The sequence below is a fragment of the Hyperolius riggenbachi genome, chromosome 7 (assembly GCF_040937935.1).
Source record: "Hyperolius riggenbachi isolate aHypRig1 chromosome 7, aHypRig1.pri, whole genome shotgun sequence".
NCBI classification, from domain to species: Eukaryota; Metazoa; Chordata; class Amphibia; order Anura; family Hyperoliidae; genus Hyperolius; species Hyperolius riggenbachi.
Genome location: NC_090652.1, coordinates 84,111,870 through 84,128,824, shown reverse-complemented (window position 1 = coordinate 84,128,824; position 16,955 = coordinate 84,111,870). Strand labels below are relative to the sequence as shown.

Genomic DNA, 16,955 nt, shown 5'->3' with positions numbered 1-16,955 from the left:
GATAAGCTTAATGAATTGAGGCCAATGCATCAATATCTTGTGTTTACCAATTAGCTGCTCTGCCGTGGCAGTCAGCTGACACCACTGGGAGATCAAGTTACAACTTGTGATTAGTCACAGATGAGGGGGGATTAGACAGGCTTAACTCTCTAAATACATACAGGGTGTATTTCTCTAGGCTTTCCTTCTGTCCTGTGCAAGAATTCAGATCCACTTTAAAGGTGGCCATGCACTGGTCGATTTGCCATCAAATTCGACCAACAGATAGATCCCTCTCTGATCGAATCTGATCAGAGAGGGATCGTATGGCCACCTTTGCTGCAAACAGATTGTGAACCGATTTCAGCCTGAAACCGTTCACAACTGTGGTGGTGGTGCCTTCGCTCCCCCCCCCCCCCCCCCCTGCATACATTACCTCCTCCGCCGGCGCGAGTCCCCGCTGTCACTGCTGTCTTCTCCGCTCTGGTCTGGTCTCCGGCATGCTTCACTTATTCCTGCCCGGCAGGAAGTTTAAACAGTAGAGCGCCCTCTACTGTTTAAACTTCCTGCCGGGCAGGAAGAAGTGAAGCATGCCGGAGACCAAACCAGACCAGAGCGGAGAAGACAGCAGTGAGCTGGGATTTGCGCCGGCTGGAGCAGGTAATGTATACCCGCTGCATTGTGTCGGTCGTCGGGGCATTCGAACGCCGCTAACAACGCACTCCCGACCCGCCGGCGACCGAGAAAAATCTTCCGCACGGATGGGTCGATGGGAACGATCGATTTCGGACAGAAATCTATCGTTTTGTCAGCGGTGTGCGTGGAGATTTCACAGCCATTTCGATCACTGTGATCGAAACGGCTGTATATCGGCGGGAAAATCGTTAGGTGTATGGGCCCCTTAAGAGGCAATACTTAAAACATTGTTATTAAAGTGATTTTTTTTTTTATATGCTGCCCTTTTTTTTCCTCTTGGTTTGGCTTGAAACAAGTGGTTCTCACTGTGTTAGCTATCCAGTGGAATCTGCTCTAGTTTTCCTTTATAACACAACCTAGAAGTGCTTTTGTAGAAACAATAATATCTTTGCCATTTGAATTTCCCAGCACAATATGCGCAGTCTTTTCATCCTCAGAGCCGTCTGCCAGGCCTGGCTGCAGTTGTGTACGCTGCCTCTGCCTGTAATTACGCCCTGGTGGCGGCCCTTTTACTTTGTGTGTGCGTGAGATTAAACAGGAGGCCGACAGGCCTGTGTAATAGTGAGTTCAGGAGCAGGGTGTGGCTGGGAATCAGTGCCGAGTTATGGCCCTTGTGGAGACGAGGTGCGTGGGTGGATATTATGGTGAACATGAGGAAATAACATAACTTCAGCTGTTGCTCTTTGGAATTGAGCTTTTCATGCTTCATTACTCAGAATCTATACCACAGGTACATCCTATACTGTAAACATAATAACACTATAGGCGATAGATCTAATCCAGGCGTAACACAAACGGAAAATAAAACAGCCAAACAGAAAAGGAAAACACCGTATAGGTACAGGATTTAGGGCTGGGTGTCTGAACCAGCAGCCCGGTGTCAGAACCAGCAGCCCCGCGTCTCAGTCAAATGCTTTTCTTCTAGTGAGCAGAAAAACATTTGCCAACCGTGGGTGTCTTTCAGCAAATGCGTCGCATTTTGACCCCCGCAAGGGGACACGTAAGTGCTGCGGTTAGTCAATCCGTCCAGGATGAAAAGAGACGATGGGATTGAGCGTGGCAGTTGCGCAAATGATGATATACGATCGTAAGGATGACTGACCTTTCATTTCAATGGACAGCGTTTAAACGACGAGCATCGGGGCTGTAGTTTGACGATGTTTAGAACCGACCTTAATTTGTATTTTAGTATTGGATAGTGTAGTGAGGTGTGAGGAGAACCTCTTTTCAGTTTCAGGCCCCTTGCGCATTTGTGCGCTACATCGCCCCTTGTTACACTCCATGGCGCATCCCCTCCACAATAGTCCATTGCAAGTCTATGGAGACTTGCACACTTCGCACGATGTGACACGGTGCGACAGAAGTATCCAAATATGTACTGTCTTTCCCCGAATATAAGCAAGAAGTTTTAAATCAGGATGATACCATTTATTGGCTAACTAAAAATGAGTAAGAATAAGCAAGCTTTCGGCCTTGCAGGCTTCGTTGAGCTTACATCCTGTTCGTTTGCAGGCTGGTGGTACAGACAGCTATATACATGCAACATCAAAAGGGAAAACAGATTATTTCAAGCATAAATACATGTCATTAAGATGCCTTAATTGAAACAGAACATCTAAATGGGGTGAGAGGTTGTTAGCTGAGATAAGGATCCTTGTTTACTCCATGCTCACAGACCTGGGATTTGGACTGACACAGAGGTATCGTAAATTCTGAGTTCACAAGTTCAGCTATATAGGTTGAGAAAGGGTTCAAATATCATCAGCCTCATACCAATATAAAAAGTTTTTGTCCTTATTCAAGCCCTTGTCCACAGCTTTGAACCAATTTATAAATTTTGTTTCTGCTAATAATCGATCATTTGACGTTTTGAAGCCACCCTTCAGGGCAGTGACACGAAGATCATATATGCTGTGTCAAAGGGCGCCCTCACAGCTTGATTAATATGCCGCCACTGACACCGGAGATGTTACTTAGAATGGAGGGGGACGCAGCCACAAGGGAGGTGCGGTAAGAGACCACACACCTCCCCATACACAAAGTGTCCCAGCTAGGTCTTATTTTCGGAGTAGGTCTTATATTTCAACCATTCTTGAAATATAAGCTGGGCCTTATTTTCGGGGTAGGTCAGACACTACTGACCATAGAGATTAGCACGACTGCCAGGCAACTGGTATTGTTTAAAAGGAAATATGGCAGCTTCCATATACCTCTCACTTCGGGTTGCTTTTAAGATAAACGCATCAGCCAAGTTTTATCAGTTGTTGCCACTTATTTCTAGTCACCTTTTTCTGTTGCTTATAATCTGAATAAAATTGCTTATCGTTCATAAATGATTTAGTCAGTGTTTACACGTTGTAAAATCTTTCCTCACCTTGATTTACATTCTGAAATTCATCACAGAATGTTTTTTTTACTGAGAATTCCAAAGCCAGTACAAAATATACCTGGTTCCCTAGAATGCTCTGAGGGTGGAATTCCACACAGCTAATAAACCTAGGCTAAAAACTAGTGACAAGACAAGACACAGAATATTTATATCACATTTTTCTCTACAGTGCCTCTTTAACCAGTTCACTATTGAGGCCGGGTGCACACATGGCAGAAACGCTTGCGGAGTGAGAAGCGCTGTGTTTTATGCAGCAATGTTAGTCTATGGGACGCAGTAGTACCAGCGTTGCACTTGCGATTTACAGTAAGCGTTCTGCAGATGCTTGTAGTGTTGCATAATATACAGGCCGGCTGCCAAAACGCACATAATGAAAGTCTATGGTAACGCATCTGCATTGCGTTTTTCATGCCTTTTTTCGGGCATTTTTAATTAAAAAGTAAAGATCTCTGATGTGTTTCCACTTCCTGTTATCTTCCTAGTGATTTGCATAAATTAAAAAAAACGCATACAAAACGCATATGTGTTTTACATTAGTGAACTGCAAATGCATTAAAAGCACGCAAAACGCATCCGCGTAAAAAAAACACAGTAAAACGCAATACAAAATATCAAACACACCCTCCTAAAATGCTACTTTTTCAGGCTATGTCATATGTGAACCCAGCCTGAGGCCAGAAACCCACTAGAAGCGATTTTCTGAGCGCTTTGCGATTTGAAAAATCTTGCTAATGTAATGCTAAGGGTGTGATCCCACTTGAGCGATGTGGTTTTATAAAAATCCCCCATAGCATTGCATTAGCAAGAGCTTTTTCAAATCACTAGCGATTAGAAATCGCTCCAAGTGGGTTTCTGGCCTAAGGGTTTTTTCCTTTTAAAACCAGACCAATTTTCACTTTTCAGTGCTGCTTCCTTTCATTTGGCAATAACTTTATCACTACTTATCTCACCGAAATGTTCTATATATATATTAGGCTTTCCTTGGGTGGTACTTTTTGCTAGCAATTATTTTATTTTTATGCATTTTGAAAGGAATAAAAAGAAAAAAATATGACAAAAATCATTATTTTTCAGTTTTCAACTGATATAGTTTTAAAATAAAATGTGCTACTGTAGATAAAGCCCACACCTTTTTTTTGTGTGTGTTTGTTTTTGGTTTTCTCATTGTACTCTATCAATAATTATCAATAATTACAAGTCCTTATTTGCATAAATAACAGTAATACAACCCTCATGGCATACATATTTAAAAAGCTAAGTCCCCATGGTAACAGTTTATGTATTGTTTTTTAAATTCCATCACTTTTGCTCTTTTTTTTTACAAGTGTGTTAAATGGGGGCTTGGAGGTTGCAGAATGGATTAATGGGCTTGTTATAGATATAGGAAATTTATTTTGTAATATTTTATAGTGAAACTTTTTTTGTGCCACTAGATGTCCCCACAGTATCTATGTCTCTGGGAGCTAAAGTGATGTTTTCAAGGATGTAGCTACTAACTAGTCCCACCAGAGCTGAAGTATTAAAAATATGTCCCTTGTCAACGGAGATTAAAACTTGAGTTCCAGCACAGCATTGTTTTGTATCATGTCATTTTATGCATAAATATTTGTAAAAAGCATCTCACTTCCTTCTCATCAATCTTCAGCTGCCTGGTCCCTTCCTGCCTCCGCCCAGTCAGTCTAGCTGTTAGTCATAACAGAGGCGTGGCTTCTGCTGACAGAGTAATTCCCCCTCCCCACCCAATTCCAGCATGCCTATGTGTGACCGGCAGGCCAGGTGTGAACATGGAGCTGTCAGTTCATGAAAATCTCGGAATCGATGCAGTGAGGCCTCTTTCACACTAGCAGCTGATCCGTGCGTTTTGACGGATCGCCCTTAAGATGCGGTAAGCAGGGTAACGTGAAAGTCCATTGACTTTCATGTTACCCTTCACATTAGACAAATCGTTCCAGAGCATTACACTGTACCGCACCTGGGAGCTTTAAATCGTCCGCTGCAATCGTTTTCCTTTTAGGTGAATAGAAATAGCGTCAATGATATGCGTCGAACCGCAATTTCATGACGTCCTGCCGTAGGTTCTAAATCGGGTTCGTGCACGCGTTGTCTAGTGTGAAAGAGCCCTAAGGTAGTTCTCTTTTTTATTTAGTAAAAGCTATTATTTTTTAACAGATTTTTTTGTATTATTTTAATATAATATTCTTTTAAATGCATGTAAACAAGCAGAGGAGGAGAGGGAAGACTCTGGGTCCTATAGAGACTTTCCATTCCTCTCACGGTCCCCGCGTTTCAGCGCAGGATCCCCAGTTCAAATCCCCCACAGGATGCTTTGTCAGTCAGACGAGCAGCTCTGTACTGCGCATGCGCAAGTGCATGAGAAAGCATTGTCATGCATGCGCAGTATGGATCGGCCCATCTTCTAGAGCACCTGGGTTCCCGAAGACTGCCAAAGCCTCCTGCAGCAGCAGAGAGCAGACTGCTAACTGGGGAGCCAGCAGTAGAACGAGAGGGCCGTGAGAGGCGTGGGAAGGCTCTATAGGACTCAGAGCCTACCCTCTCCTTAGGTGAGTATGTTCTTTGTTTAGGTTTTTTGAATGATTTCAGACTCCCTTTAAGCAATATAATGCATCATGGATTTCTCTTTTTAAATAACATTGAAGTTAGTCAGCTGTGTTAATTCATGTTGCAAATGGTAGTACCGTATATCCTCATAGATGAGCCCACCCCTCAACTTTTGCCCCCAAAAGTGGGTAAACCATGTGACCTACTGACAAATCTATTGCCCAATGCCACCCCCTGGCCCCCCATGCAGAGCACTGGAAGCATGTATGTTGGAGGCATGCCTGTAGCCATAGTTACCGCTCTTGGCTTCTGCAGCGGTTTTTGCAGGAGCGGTCTCAGCTGTGGCATCAGGCTTCCCATGGGCGCTTCGGAGCTTCTCTGCGGTCACATGACAGTCAGCGAGCTCTGCAGTTATGAGGACTGCTGCTGGAGCCAGGAGAGGTAACTATGGATACAGTCATGCTTCTAATGCACACTCTGCAGCACGTGCTTCCAGTGCATGCTCTACATGTGGGGGCCTTGCACATAAGCCGATTCAGGGTCTTCACTCATGGATAAGCCAACTCCTAACTTTTAGCCCAGACTTTTGATATAAATATTTCAGCTTATCTGCCAGTATATACAGTATATCAGAGGTGCCCACACTTTCTTGGCTTGTGAGCTTTTTTCAAAATTAGCAAGTCAAAATGATCTACCTATGTACAATTTTAAGAGCACACTTGTATATACAGAATGGAAAATGTAGTGCAGTTGGGATCTACCATGAAGTCCTTTGCGATCTACTCAATGGACACCCCTGCTGCATATGGCCACTAGAGGGCGATTTTCCCCGCACTGTACACATTTATGAAAGTCCAAGTACCCCTTTTGCAGGTGATGTTATCTCAAGTACTCATTCGCATGTACAAATTTGTTAGCTGTAATTGTGTACTAATGCTTTTTAAAAACTTTTTTTAAAAATTTCTTTATGCTCTTAATTACCTAAAAATGAAGGTTTGTTTACGTATTACGTAACGTATCATTATAGGAATGTACTATACTTGGATCAACTGTGACAAGTTCTGTTCCCTCCACTGAGGTATGTGCGGAGAACCTATGGGCTTATGTAAGTAATCAGTCTTCTGTTATAAACTACAGAGCAAAACAGAAACAAACAAACAAACAAAAAAGTGTGCCGCTTTATAACTAAAGTTCCAACAGGGGAAATTGAGCATTCGGGCACCTGTGACCATCATTCAGTGGATGAATGAAGCAGGGGCACTACTAGAACGTATGTGGCCCCCCCTCCCCCTGCAAAAAAGACATCATGGGCCCCTTAACTACCCACCCCCTCCCATATAAACAAGTGCAGCTGGCCAATAAGCAAAAAATGTATATATAACCGCCCCCCCCCCCCCCCCCCCCCCCGTTTCTCCATGCATCACAGCCACAAACCGATCACATGACTCACATTGGCCGTGTGATCATGATCGGGAGCTGGCAAATGGCAGCAGAAAGTATGTGGCGTTGAAGCATAGAGAAGGCCACCATCCATGGAGCAGGTAAGTATTACACCACTCCCTGCCCTACTCTGCATGGGGGAGTGAGGAGGAACGCCCTTCCCCCATGATCGTGGGGGTCACTGGCCCTATTGTTACGCCTCTAGAAAGGGAGCTCAGTGACAGGATGTGGTACTCCCCTCCTGAGCTGTGGCAGTTACCTCACTTCCTGCAAAAACCCTCAGGCAGGGCTCACACTTGTTGAAATCGCAGGTGTTTTGCTGCAATGTAAAATCAGATGCGAAAACGGCTGCTTCGTATCGGGCTGCTGTGTTTTCAAGAGCCACCTGCGATTCTTTATCTTGTTTAAGAAAAGATACAAGCTGCACAACCCATGCGATTCCTCCCTGATATTCACTGGCTACTGGAAATAAAAATAAGGCCTGCCTTCAATCACAGACAAATACACTAATGTGCAGAAAAATGCTTGTGAGAAATCGCAAGACACAAGTGTGATCCCTGCCTTACTAATGATGGCATAGCTCAGGATTTCTTTACCATGCGCCCTCTACTGGATTTTTTGTACAACTGCATGGGGAACACAGGCCAGTGACATCAGCAGTGATTCTTTCGGCCAGGGCATGTGGAGAAATGTCTTTGTCAACGTAACAACTCGACAATAGTCTGATGCCTGGTACACACGATACAGTTTTCTGACAGATTTACTGTCAGATCGGCTATTTCCAACACTTCTATGGAAAATCGATCAGAAATCAGATCGGACCTGTTGAAAATAATCGATTTATTTATTATTTATTTATTTATTGTATTTATAAAGCGCCAACATATTACACAGCGCTGGACATTAGTTTAGGTTACAGACAATATTTAGGGGTGACATACAGCAATATGACAATACAGGAATACAAGAAAACCAGATCACACAGCACAGTACAGGATATAAGCCCGATGAAGGCTGCAAGGCCGAAAGCTTGCTTATTTTTATTCATTTTTAGTTAGCCAATAAATGGTATGATCCTGTACCAGTATGAGTACAAGGTAATGCTTAGTCACTGGATGGAGCATGGAGATTAGGCAAGTTACGTTCACTCAGATGCATAGCATGGGTGCACAGTAATGGAGGTGCATGATCAGGTAGGACACAAAAGGAGGAGGACCCTGCCCAAAGGCTTACAATCTAGAGATTTGACAGTAAATCTTTCATAAAATTGTATCGTGTGGACCTAGCATGAGCAACCCCCCCCCCCCCTTCCATATACAGCCCTAGCATGCCCCTTCTATATACTGTAACTCCCCCCCCCCATAACCTCCCTTAATGCCCTTGAAGATCCCCCACCACTTATGCGTTTTTTTATATGCGTTTTTGATGTGGCCCATTGACTACCATTGTAGGCAAAAACGCTGTGTTTTCCGCAACGCTACCGTTTCTGCTAAGTGTGTTCCTAGCCTCAATCAAACCTAGTCCCTTATTTGATTGGCTTTTTCGCCTAAGTTTTCTCCTAGGTGAGATTTTTACTCCTAATTAATAAAATGCATTTTAAGCCACAAGTAAGAAAATGATCAGAATAATTTTGACATCTAATTTTTAACCTCCTTTTTGGTAATTTTTCATTTGCAGAGTGCTGAAAAGTTTTTTTTTAAAGCAGGAAATGAAAAATTATCTGCTTGGAGAAAAATTAGTAGAAAAAGTGGATTATATAAGGACCCTAATGTCTAGCTTATGTTGTAGACGTTAAAGCGAACCAAGCACTAGTTTTTCTCTGCAGTTTCTCCTGGTTTACTAAAGCCTTAGGAGCCACCATGTTCCTACTTCCCCTTCTAGCTGCCCTCATTTATCCAGAGAGCAGGTGTGAAGATAGCATGTGTGACTTCTCTAAACACTTTGAATCACAGTGTCCTATCTCCTCACCCTTCTGCTGTTAAAAGCTCTCTGCTAATGTGTGCAATAAAATAATTACATCAGTCCTTATCTGCCTTAAATTTCTGCAGCTGGGCAGGCTCTGCCGCCTGCAGAATTAGGGTAAGAAAAGTCTCTGTTAAACTTTTAAATGTAAAAAGAAGAGGTAAAAAATGTAAGTTTTTTTTAATAATGAGCCACATTGTTAGCATGCAATTTTAATGTGCCATTGATATGCCCTGGTGCTAAAAAAAATGGTGCTCAGTTCCCTTTAAGATTCTTTTTGTGTAATACGGCAAACAAAAAAATCGCATTAGATGTTGCCAAGCCCATTGACTTACACAGGCTGTCAGTTCAGATGCATTTTCCCTTTGCGGTAAAATTAATGCAAATAGCAAAGTGTGACTTCTGCCTCTGTCATCTGGAAAGGCTGTCCTCCGGATACTTGGGGCATAGTTGCAGAGCGTCAGTGAGGTCAGGCTTTGATGTTGGGTGATGGAGGTTGGTTTGCAGTCAACATTCCAGCCCACTCCAGCTATGAGCTGTGCACAAAACAGTCATCCTCTTTCATCTCAGACTCAGCAAACCATATCTATGGGCCTGCTATTGTGCACAGAGGAACAGTCATGCTGGCACACAAAGAAACCTCCTTCAAACTCTTGTCATAGAGTTGGAAAGTTACAACTCTCTAGAATCTCATTAGATGCTGTAGAATTAAAGCAGACCTGAATTCAGAACTTCCTCTCTGCTCTAAAAGAGAAGCAACAACATGATAGCCTTTAAAGAAAAACATTTCCTTGTTACAGCTTATAGAACTCCTACTGAGATTCTACAGATTGGTTACTTCCTGGTATCCTGGGAGCACAGCAAGGGTTAACCTCCTGTATTTACAGATTAGCTCAGAATTTGGCAGACAACTGACAGCTCAAATTACTCTAGCTCATTACTTGCTAAGAAGGGAGCATTAGACAGACTGTTCTCTATACACACAGGGTGGATTTCTCTGTGTTCTCCTTGTGTCCTGTGCAAGAGTTGAGGTCCGCTTCAAAATTTCCGTTTGCTGCAACAGTGAAATAGCCTAAATTCTGAACCCCATGGCATTATTCCTCTACCAGTAGATCCTGCACTGCCATATGGGTAACCTGGGAAGTTGCCCCGGGGCCCTGAGCCTGCTGCTGGGCCTTCCAGGTCACCCCTCCAACTTAACTGTGCTCCCCAAGGTCCTTGCAGAATCAGCAGAGCCGTCTCTAACCTGTTCTGGCGGGTATGCTTCTTCCCTGCCAGTCCATACCCCGCCTTCATTCACTGCTGGTGGCATCTTCTCTGTGACCTGCTGCATTTTATTACATAATAACATGGGCCGGGTCACAGAGGTGAAGCACCCCTGCGTGGGAGTGCACAGGGCCACGGACTGACAGCACGCCCACCGGGACAAGTGAGACACTACTCTGCTGAAGATTCTGCGGACGCCCGGGGAGCACAGTTAAGGGAAGTATATGTATACGTATGGTGGGGAATTTTTACCATGTAGCATGGGAGTGTGAAAACTCATAATGTGCTCAAAGTCAAAAGTAGTCTTGTAGGGGTCTATTCACCTTTTTCCACAGTGAAGAAAGTCTAGTTTGTATACTATTTTTGTGAAAACTCAAAGAAGGGTATTTGAATAATATGGAAACAACTGACAACTGTTGACAACCCAATGTAATTTTAATGGGTGGTAACAGTCAGTAGGAATTCTCTCTCCCTTATAGGCTGACATTTGAGGGCAAATAGTGTCCTGCAAAATTTGAACATCCTCACAGAGGTAGGAATAAACTCTTGATCCCTCAGGTGAAATCGCTGGGCCGAGGCCTGCAAGTTAACCACGCGTTCTATTGCAATTTTTTTTTTGGGGGGGGGGATTGGTGGCCGACTGAGCAGCGCAAATGTAGCGGCCGCAATTGATCCACTTGCTAGCTGGGTGTGGGTTGGGGCTACCGGATTATTGGCAGAGGGGGCCATTATTGTCCACTTCAGCTGACTTTACAGTGGCCCTGAAGTTAAAATAGTGCCCTTAGGTGGTACTTACCTCGGGAGGGGGTAGCCTGTGGATCCTAAAGAGGCATTGCCATTCCCCTCAGCAGAGGCCACCCAGCACTGGCAGCCCCGAAAGTCCGTTTGTTGCCGATGCACACAGGCGCACTAGCGGCTTTCTTCCCAGGTGGAAATAACCAAGCTAGATTGGTTCGCTCTACTATGCCGGTCCGAGCCATCTACGCCAGCGCAGTACAGCAGACCTGATCGGGCTCGGCTACTTTCCCCAGAGCCCAAGCAGAAAGCCGCTAGTACGCCTACACAGGCAGGCCACAGTTATTGTTTTTAATTGTTCCAGGCTGCCAGCGGCGGAAAGAGATGGCACAGGAGGACAGGGAAAGCCTCATTAGGATCCAGAGGCTTCCCTCTCCCAAGGCAAGTATCTGATTTTTTTTTAAATACAATAAATGCACAGGTTTTCTTTAATCTAGCATGTGTACGGGCATTTAGGCACCATTATCTGCTCTGATGCTATAGGATATAAATATGGGTTCATGAAAATCATAAGTGTAAAATTAGCTAACACAGTCAGCTGTGTAATAAGACATAGCAGACAATCTGCATAAACTTGTATTTCAGTGCAAAGGTTTTAAGAACTTATGAAATTGTGTTATTAAGTGAGAATGCTTTAAAAATAATGCAATTTATGTATCAGCTATACAGTTTTTTCTTTACAATCTACAAAGTGCCCGAAACAGAAAACATCTAAATCAAATCAATATTTGATGTGGTCACCCTTTTTATTTGATAAGCCTTCAATTTTCCTAACAGTATGGGGATGTGGCAACTCTTCCCAAGGCAGGCTGCATCTGACTGACCAACTGCATGGATGTGCAGAGCCGAAATATAGGCAGGTTACACAGCTTCCATTCAAAACAGAGTGTTCCGTACTCTTCCACCACGTTGAGGTATCCTCATGGAAGAGACCATAACCTCTAATTTAAATTACAGTAATCAATTTTCCTCAGTACGCTTTCACACAACTTGATGGGTACGTTGTTCCAAGCATCTAGGAGAATTATAGACTGCCATATTTCATATATCTGGTCATGTAATCCATGACAGACATAATAATGTTGAGGTTAGGTGTATGGTGGGGCCATATCATCTAATCCAGGACTACGTGCTCTTTTCATTGAAGATAAATCTTTATGCAATAGCACCACTGATCACATGCCTCCATAGTAGCATGGCATAATGGACATGTATCTGCCTGTACTAGTCAACATTAAAGGAGTCATCAGGCAAATAATAGTAAAGCCGATTACTTACCCAGCCTCTTGCAGCTGTCTGTCCCATGCTGACAGCTTTGTTCGCAGCGACCTGCCCGGGGTTCCCTCACGGTGCAAAGGACCACCTCGAGGTTGTCCTTACTGCGCCTGCGTGAAGTGCCGCTGTCAATCAAGCCCAAGTTGTCCGCGGCGTACTGCACAGGCGCAATAGTTCTATTTTCTTTGGTAAGTGGTAAAAGACGGTTACAGGCGGCCAATGTACGACGATCCTTGCGCACTATGAAAGACCGTCATGACTGATCAGATCAGATCAATTTGTTCCACGTCCCTGTGCCTGTGTGTACAGTTCTTTGACCAATCTTTCTGCTACACACACACACACACACACACACACACACACACACACACACACACACACACACACACACACACACACACACACACACACACACACACACACACACATAGATACACACACACACACACACATAGATACACACACACACACACACACACACAGATAGATACACACACACACAAACACACACACACAAACACACACAAAAACACACACACGAGGAACAGTCAGGAGAAAAGACAGAGGAGAGGAGGAGGACCTTAGCCCATTAGGTTTACAATGTGATAGATGCTATAAGTGTTTATCCATTCTTTACGGCTTGCAAACAAAAGTCATTTTAATTTGTGTACGTGTTGGGTCTGTTTATACAGCATGTATGTGCTATGTGTTCCTATTTATCTAGTGTAGCTGTGATAAGTGTGTGTGTTGTTTGGGCATGTGTGGGTTGTTTACACTAAAGGAATTAGGAGCCGAACTGGCCTGTTTGTTGATTTGTGTGGAATGTTTATTATGTGAGCAAATGTGTTTTTTTTTTGTAGAAAAATCTGAAGTGAGAGGAATATTTAAGGTACCATTGCCAACTTCCTTTTCCAAAATGCTTCCACTGAAAATAACACAAAGACAACAATGCTGAAACAGAGTCAAAGTATTGTTTTATCTTAAAGGACAACTGTAATGAGAGGGTTATGGAGGCTGCCATATGTATTTCCTTCTAAACAATACCAGTTGCCTGGCTGTCGTGCTGATCCTCTGCCTCTAATGCTTTTAGCATTACAAGCATGCAGATCAGGTATTTCTGACATTATTGTGATACCTGACTAGATTAGCCACATGCTTGTTTCTGGTGTTATTCAGACACTACTGCAGCCATATAGATCAGCAGTGTTGCCAGGCAATTGGTATTGTTTTAATGGAAATAAATATGGCAGCCTCCATATTCTTCTCACTTCAGTTGTCCTTTAAGTGTACCTGAAGCGGATTAAAATAAAAAAGCTAATTACTTACCTAAGAAGAGGGAAGCCTCTGCATTCTCTAGAGCATACATGTCAAACTCCGGCCCGCGGGCCAAATCTGGCCCTCAGAGCCATTAAATCTGGCCCTCAGAGCCATTAAATCTGGCCCTCAAGGGGTTTCCCCACTTTGCATTATGTTTGGCCCATTCTACTCCACCAGTGAAGATATATTGGAGGTGAAGCCCTAGATCACCAGGGAATCTATATGGGGAAGTAAGGGGGAAAGAACCAAATGCTAGGGAACTGTAAAGGGGAAGGTGGGGGTCTCTAGACACCAGGGAAGTATTGTATAGGGGAGGGAGGACCATTAGACACCAGAGAACTTTATAAGGGAGGAAGGTGGCCAGTAGGCATTGAAGTTGGCCCGCAGCTAGATCCCAGTGTACGGTTTCGGCCCACTTTGTATTTGAGTTTGACACCCCTGCTCCAGAGCACAGGTGTCAAACTCCAATCCTCAAGTCCATATCTGTGCCAGTGTTTAGGATGGACTGAGAAATAGAGAAGTGTGTTCTACTTGATGAAGTGCATCATTACTATCCATTTAGTCAGCACACCAGTATTGTGCTCCTTCACCTTTGGCTTATTCTCCTAATCTCCAATCTTCCTCCATGGTTACCTGGATCGCTTTACCAGAAGAGGGTATTACCTCTCCTAAAAATGCTTGTAATGAGAAGTGAAGTGCTCAGCCGGGGGGGGGGGGGGGGGGGGGGGGGGTATGTTTCATGCAATGTCCAACATTACAGTCCACAAGCTACTTATATAGATGGGCCTCTTCACCCCACTACTGGGGCTTTTCTGCTCCCCTCTACCTTTAAGGTACCAAATACCCAGGCTGACACACCACAGTCGGGCAATCTCAGGCCACCAGCGTTCCTCCTTTAACAAACCAAAGGGGAGCCTCCATAGAATTATACTGTTTATACCATTAAAATCATATAAAGTATTGCCCTTACAAGCTGCAGATTGAAATGTGCAAATAATGTTTCTCCACATGTACCAGCGTGTCTCTCTTTGTCCCAAGCTCCACCCTACCGGTTTTGTCACTAAGCCCCCGATGAGTCACTAAGTGACGAAACCGGTGGGACAGAGCTTATAGCTTTGCCAAAAATTTGTGAGGATCTCAGCCCTGCTGTACAGACTTCCCATGTCCTCGTTGAGATAATGATTGCTGCACGTGAATCCCCAAAACATATCCTACAAAAGAGTTTGTCAGATATGTTCCTGTGGCGCATGTACAGCCGTGCCTACAGAGTATGCTGAAGTCGCTTGTACACACGCGGCTCAGTGCTACTGCACAGGCTCAGTACGCCAATGTTCAGTACGTGCACTGCGCTCTTCCAGAGGAACCCGTGCAGCTGGTGGTCTCCTGGAAAATGTAAGAAAAAAAAAAATTTGCAAGATGTTTCAAAACTTACAACAATTTAATAATAATGTTCTGTGATGTAAAGCGGCAAAATAAATAAATTAAAAAGTCATCATCCAACCTACAGTATGTAATGTTAGTAAAAGGTCCAGAAAATTCCGAGAAAGCTCTCTATTCAAGGGACAAAACCAAAAGCCAATATTGGATGGCCCTGATCTTCTGGTCCCGAGGTGGCACTGCATTAAAAGCAGCTATAATCCGGTAGTAGAGATCCCTGCATGGACTCAGGAGCATTTCCCCCCCCCAAAAAAAACGTTGTTTGTGAACATACTTTGTAACTGAATTATTATCATTTATTGGATTTATATAGCGCCAACATATTACGCAGCGCTGTACAATACAAACTGCATTTACAGATACAGTTAAAACTCTACCACAGAAAGAAGAAACCACATATAAATCTAATCCAGAAACACAGACGCCTTCCCTGGGCCGGAGCTCATATAAGATGGACTGATGCAGACAAGTGGAAAATTGTTATGTGCTCTAACAAATGAACATTTTAAATTCTTTTTGGAAATCATAGACGCCACACCCTGTAAGCTAAAGTGGAAAGGGAACTTCTGGCCTCAATCAGTGTACAGTTCAAAAGCCAATATTCTTGATGGTATAGGGTTGCATTTGTGCACATGGAAGTAGTAGCATGCTCATGTGGGAATGCACCATTAATGCTGAATGATATATACAAGTTTTGAAGAAATAAGTACTGCGATACAATGTGTGATCAGGAGAGACATTGCTTATTTTCAGTGCCAAACCGCATTCTGCACATATTACAACAGTATGGCTTCGTAGTAAAAAGAGTCTAGTACTGAGAATAACCTGCCAGGTGCCCAGGCCTGTCACCCATTGAAAACATTTGCTATGTTATGAAGATGAAAATCTTTGGAACTCCCTACTGCACCAAGTAAAGACAGCCCCTTCCTGGAGCTGCATAGTAATGGTGGATAGGGAACACCCTAAGAAAAAAACAACGGGAGCCTGGTTGGTGCAGTATGCCCAAAAATCGTGGAGGTGTGTGAAAAAAAGGATGGGTTGCAAGATTAGCAACCATCAACTGCGCCTGAGGAGGATAACCGCCTCCAAACGGGTACAGGACGCCGCCTGTACAGGTCGCACTCTGCATAAGAAGCCTGGAGGCCCAAAAGAACTCTCCTCAAAGAGGAGCGTAGTTGTGACAACACAGGGTGGAGAGGCACCCAAAAGTTGTAAAAACAACTTTGAGGTGGCTTCCCTCATCCAAGAAATCACTTATGGTACAGTAAGAAAATTAATTTATTGAGCACGAGGCAAAAAGGTATTTGCTATTTATTTAGAGGTACAGACTAACCAGCAAGCTCATGGTGAACCAGAACTCATTGGAGTGTGTTAGGGGCTACAGTGGGTCTAAAAGCCCCCTTACTAAAATACTAAGGAAAACAAGAGTTTGCTTTCTTAGAACAGAAAGAACTTGTAATAATTCAGGTTGGAGTGAGCTTGAGATGTCTCCCAGTGCATCACTGCTGAATATATGCAAATTAACCATTGTTGCCCTTAGAAGCTAAACACACCTCCAGAACCGCTGGAATGCAATGATGTGTCAGCTTGTTAATTTGTACAGAGCCATAATAATCCAACATGCATACAGACTGTTTATTTAGGAAAGGGTTCTTTACAGTAAGAGTGATTAAAATGTGGACTGTACATATAGTCCCCGACTTACGAACGACCCGCTGATAGGAACGGCATGGATTCAGTGTTTCCATGGGAACAAGCCAACATTTCTTTTTCAAATTGGACTTGTAGTTTTTGAGAAAAAAATTCAAAGAAAAAATGGCTTTTAAATATGTATAAGCAG

The 16,955-nt window shown here is 43.6% G+C and overlaps 1 protein-coding gene across 2 annotated transcripts in view; it reads left to right on the top strand.

Moving 5' to 3' along the window:
• Nucleotides 1-6,650: 6,650 nt before the first annotated feature.
• The window catches only part of GLIS2 (GLIS family zinc finger 2), a 120,831-nt gene continuing 110,526 nt past the window's right edge, over nucleotides 6,651-16,955 (top strand). For both annotated transcript variants that reach the window (XM_068244183.1, XM_068244182.1), the window contains exon 1: nucleotides 6,651-6,728. The gene's annotated coding sequence lies outside the window, so the exon portion shown is untranslated. The remainder of the gene's footprint in view (nucleotides 6,729-16,955) is intronic.